The sequence below is a fragment of the Zea mays genome, chromosome 5, assembly GCF_902167145.1.
Source record: "Zea mays cultivar B73 chromosome 5, Zm-B73-REFERENCE-NAM-5.0, whole genome shotgun sequence".
NCBI lineage: Eukaryota > Viridiplantae > Streptophyta > Magnoliopsida > Poales > Poaceae > Zea > Zea mays.
In genome coordinates, this window is record NC_050100.1 from 87,734,227 (window position 1) to 87,740,226 (window position 6,000).

Here is a 6,000-nt window from a genome sequence, read left to right on the forward strand (position 1 = left end):
ATTCGGATCCAAAGCAGTTCCTGATGAGCTACGAGGCAACAATATCCTCGTATGGTGGCAACACTGCCATCATGGCAAACTCCTTCGTCATGGCAGTTAGAAGTGTGGCTCAGACATGGTATTCCTCTCTTCGGCCAGGGACAATTATGCCATGGCAGAAGCTGAAGGACATGCTAGTCATCATCTTCCAGCGCTTCCAGACGAAGCCAGGCACTGCTCATGCCCTGTTCCAATGCACGCAGGACCATGAGGAGTACTTGCAGGTGTACGTCCGAATGCTCTTGCGTTTGAGAGCGCAAGCGCCTACAATGCCCAATGAGATTGTCATTGAGGCAATGATCAAGGGGCTTCGACCAGGACCCACAGCTCAATATTTTGCAAGGAAGCCACCATAGACCTTGGAGAAACTTCTCCATAACATGGATGAGTACATCCGAGCTGATAATGATTTCTGCCAAAGAAGGGAGGAAGCATATAGTTATTATGAGATAACTAGGGGCTTCGGAGGAAGACTCCATCCCAGTCATGTCAGGACAATCAACAATCACAATGCCAACAATGATAGGGCCAATAATGCTTAGAGCAGTCAGCACAGCTCACAGTCTTCGGGCATGCAGCAAACTTCTTACTGACCACCAGCCCCGAGAGGCAGAGGGGGGAGAAGCTTTGGCGGAGGGAGGTACGGTAATCAGCCCAGGAAATTGTTCTGCCTGTTCTGTGGCAAGGACAAGGGACACACAACGAGGACGTGCCAAGTCACGATCCAAAAGCAGAAGGAAATTGCTGAAGCCGAAGTAGGGTAGAATCAGCCAAAGCAGGTCTTGCGTACTGCTTTGTGCTACTCTCCGTATGTCCCGGAGTACGTAGGCAATCAGTAGCCTACGGCTTCTGCTGCTTCAGCAAGTCACTCTCAAGCTTCCCGGGCTTAGTTACCACCCCCACCACTGGCGCCTGCCCCAAGTCATGATCAGCAGCCATAAGTGCATCTTCGGCCTCAGCAACAACGTGACCTTTGGGAGCAGTCCGAAGCTCGCACAGTTAACAGTATTGTGCCCGAGTCAAGGCTTATCTACTGAAGATGGCACAATGTTTTGGCCAAAATTGAGCTCTAATTTGTTATATTTTTACTCTTTTTGTTTTTATATTTCCTTCTAAAAAGACAATACGGGAAGGTTTAACCTTCAGCTTGATGTAATAAACATGTGGTTACACCATCGAGTGTGACAAGAGTAAGTTCCGAAGCTCAAAAGCCGTTCCTAAGGGAATGCAGAGCTAAGATACCACCTAAATCAAAGGTGAAGAAGCTCCAAAGTCGTTCCTAAGGGGATACAGAGCTTAAATACCACCTAAATCAAAGGTGAAGAAGCTCCAAAGTCGTTCTAAGGGGATGCAGAGCTGAAGTACCACCTAAGTAAAAGGTGAAGAGACTCCAAAGCCGTTCCCAAGGGGATGCAGAGTCTGGGTGTGTATCCATGTGGTTTTTTACCTTCGGCACAAATGACATTTCGCATCATATCATATTGTATAGCATTGCATCATACATCATTTTGCATCACTAAAAAGATGTGGAGAAACAAAGGAAAGTTGCTCTCTCGAAAAAGTCGACCGAATTATGAAAGGGAATACTATAGCACAAGACATGCCTTCGGCGGATATATTTTCCTACATCAAGCTAATCTTCGTCAGCAATGACATAAGGAGAATCTTTTTCTTTGCGAAGCATGAAAAGAAGGAAGGTGTTTTTCGCCAATAGCTCAAAAACGGTACGTACGAAGGTTTCATGCATCACAAAGAAATATATTACATTAATATACATACAAAAACTTGATGTTTGGTTCTTACAAAAGACTAAAGCTATATACAAGCATTACACTCTCAAGTATACAAAGGTTTAGTCTTCCTTCAACACTTTTTCAGCAACTTCATTTAGGAGTCTATCGATGGCTTCGTCAACAGCTTCATTAGTGATTCTTATCATATCTAACGCTTCCTTCATGGTCGGGTCAGCTTTGGGGTTATATGGCTCCAGTGGAGGTGAAAGTTCAGCTACGTCATAAAAATGTTTCTTAGTTCCGAAGCTGAAAATGAACTCTGAAGCTAAACCTCAGTAAAGGTACCTATAAGCCTTGCACGCTCGGCAGCTTCTTCAGCTCGCTTGGCTTCTTCTTGAGCGTCGTGAGATTCTTTTTCATTTTTTTCTAATCGCTTCATCAGCCATCTCATGACCACCCTTCATCCACATGCCAGAGTAGAATCTCCCGCCCAGCGAAGAAGCTTCAGCCGAAGGGTCTTTGGTGTCATCCACTGAGAAAACAAATCTCAGCTGAGCTGCAGCCTTAACATGTTCACAACCAGCTTTCTCTAAGATCATCGTGACCCCTCGTGCGCCAGCGAATGCACAGAAGTCTCTCCGGTCACTTAAAATTTCGTTAAAAGCTTCGACTTCTCTGTTGATCCACTAGACGACTCCATCGGGGTCACCGCGGATGAACCTCTGCTCGGAAGAGTATGCTCCCACCTTTGCAAAACTATTCTTTAGATTCTTGGCACATTCCAAGGATATTTCATAGCCTCTCACTTTAGAGTCACGGAGCTCTTCGGCATTCTTTTGTGCCCTTGATTTTTCAATTTTGCTTATCTCGTGCTTCACCATTGCAACTTCAAATTTTTCGCTCATTTCTGCAAGCTTCTTCTTTAAATCTTCAACTTCAACTTTATGAGCTTCGGCTTGTGCACTAAATTTGGCTTCGCTAGTTTTCAGCCTATCCGCTAAGGAAAGCAATATCTTATCTTTTTTGTGAGCTTCGTTCCTTAGTGTAATGACTTCTTACCGAAGATTCCCAAGAGCTATTTGACAGCTCTTGTCTTCTGCTTCATTTTGGGCCTTTAAAGACTTACTTAGAATCAAGCCCTAATAACAAAAAATATATGAGAACATAACGATAGCAAGAAAAGCTACAAATATAATTTATTTTACAAGAAAAATATATGCACCTTCAGGCTATTATAAGCAAGGCTATCTGTAAGATCATCCTTCGACATTGCAGATAGGCCGAGTTCAAGCTTCGGGTACCCCATAGTTTTCGTCATTTCTCGGCAAACAGAGATCTCTTTATTGTATTGCAGACAATAAAGGAAATCAACCTCGTCATTGCCACTGTACACCAAGAATCCTCGGGGGTACTTCAGATCCTTGGCATATTGTTTTGCTTCGGCAATCTGCTCCTCCAATAACTGCTTCCCTGAAGCATGTCACACAATGAATTCCAATTCTTTAGCAAGTGCTTCAGGAGCAGGATATTTGGGTTTTTCAGAAGCCCCCTCTTTTCCAGGATTATCGGTGCACTTTCCGAAGGTCTAGCTTCCGAGGGTCCAGTTTCCGAGGGTCCAATTTCGGAAATAGTTTGCACCATGGCGGCCTCGTCAAATTTCTTTGAAGATTTACCCTCTGTGATAGGAGCTTCAGCAGAAGCAGGAGTCAATGTCTTCACAGATTCCATAACAGCATCCAGCACGCTGGCCATTCTTCTTTTCCTTGGAGTTGTTGCGGGGATGCTTGATGGCTTCGGCAATTCTATTGTGCATGGTGGACTCAGTGCTTTTAACTTCTCTGTCGCCTTCTCCAGTTTTGGCTCTTCAGCCGGTTTTGTCCTAGCTTCGACTGGCACAGAGCGACTTGGCTCTGCAATAGGAGCGGCCCTCTCAATTAGCTTCGGCACGTCGGCCGTTTCAATGCGCCTGGGCCGATGTGTCAAAACTTTAACCTTTTTTTGACTTCGACATGCTAGAAGTCACCGAGGTAGCAGCTTTCCTCTTCTTTCCTTGATTCCACGAAGGATAGCAGTAGTCTGGATATACAAAGCCGATGATATCGAATACCCTGTTCAGCCTCTTTTTGCCGCGAGCCCCGATGGCAGTTGTCATGGTGTCATCTTCGACCTTCGAGTATGCTCCAAGAAATTCATCACTAGTCGCTTCTATGGCATCTAGCCAATCATCATTCGGCTCATCAAACTGGCTCCTGTACCTGAAGGTATACCTCAGGTAGACTAAACCACCTTGGCTAGAGCCAGCAGCAGCCTCCTTCAGCATTTCCCACTCATTTGCAAGTGGCCACACTCTATAAGCAATGTGCTCTTGAGCCAAGTCTCATGAGCCAATGTAGGTGCACACTATGTTGAAAGCTGCCTGGCATGCTTGCACATCATTCCCAAGTGCAGTGGTTGGCCTCCTAATCCCAAAGCGAAACCATTGAATAATACCTATCACATCATCCCTCTAACTTAAGTCATTCTTTACGTAAAACCATTCATGCATCCAGGAGCCCGGCCACCTCTTCCGAAACGTAGGCACTGGGTAGCTCGCCTCAGATCGAGGCACGAAGCCGTAACAACCAAAGTTGTTGTGATATTGCTCCTTTCCGGTAGCCTTCGTCTCATAAGATAACTCATGAATGTTGCAAAAGCATCTTGCATCTGGTTCCAGTCCTTGGCTCCTCATGGCCCATATAAATATCCCCACTTTAATGATAGCTTCGGGAGTAAGTTGGTGAAGGTAAATTTCAAAGGTTTTCAGAAATTCGACCAACATTTTGTCCAGAGGAAACCGAAGCCCGGCTTTCATGAAGCTTCTAAAAACCACCACTTCATCAGCTTCCAGAAGAGGAACATTAGTCTCCCCTCCAGCCCTCACGATTGAGATATCATGAAAGTACCTCCCCCTCATTGCATCAATCTGCCCTTGTTTAATAGTTGATTTCCCAAAGACAACATGACTCGGTCTCCATGGCCGATCTTCGGCATCTACATTTTTGCTTTCCACATCAAAGCTTTCATTATCGCTAGAATTTTCAGATATCCCAGCTAACACCTCATTGTCAATCTTCTCCACGTTGGTTTTTTCCATGGCTTCATAAAATCTGGCCAGCGCTCGGTCAATGATCTTCTTCTCGTCAGCCATTTAGACAATGCTTGATAGAATGCCAAAGCTCAAAATTCAATCAAACTCGACGAAGTAAGGAAGGTTAAAATGGCAAACACAATACGAGCAACTCAAATAGCACAAAAAATACTCACAACACAACCTTCTATTTATATACTCAGAACCCCACAGTTTGGTGGGTCCCGCAGGCCAGTGTAATTCGCTATTCTAGCGAAGGAAATGTGTTTTTTGTACCTACGGCTAAAGGCCTTCATTCATGTCGCAGTCTAAATTTGTTACAAAGAAACAAATCAATACTGCGAGGGGCTACTGTTGGGGGCCTTCTTCCTTCGAAGGTTCTCAAAAACGTAACTGACCATATGTTTTCAGTATGACATGGATTGTTACAGGGGGCTTCAGCTTCGGGATGATGGTTTCTTTTATATAACGAGGTAAAGATGAAGCTCGAAGGTAATAAGAATGAATGACAAAGCTGTAACCAAGGAGCTTCGGCTTTGATGTAATGATGAAGGTCGAGCACGATGATGACTGAAAAGGGACAAAGACTACTTAGTACCTAATATTCTGTGTTATAATAATAGATGAGTGTAAAGAACATAAATGTAATTTTACCCACGCTGCGTCCCGTGCCTAGATGAACAGTAACACCGTACTGTTCACGCTGAACTGTATTCACTTTCTCGCATCCACACCTTCGAGCAAGCCGAAGGTATCAATGTAATATTAACATTGTTGATATTCATATGTGTTTTATGAAATGCAAGAATAAATCAATTAATGAGATGCAGTTATCATATTATCCTTTCGCATTCCTATCCACATATTAATTGATGAAGGTATGTCCTTCTTAACATTCGTCTGATGAGCATTATACCCATGAGGAGATAATGCTTCGGAAGACGAAGGTCCGTAATAACTAACAATTGTGTTGCCTTGTTCTTGATATACAACATTTGAGAATAAGTGAACAATAATGTTCTTATGGCACTTTAGGGGACTCGGGCTATTTTCCTAAGTATCTCTCTGTAAGACCTATTCGTTGAGTGACCACCCGGGATA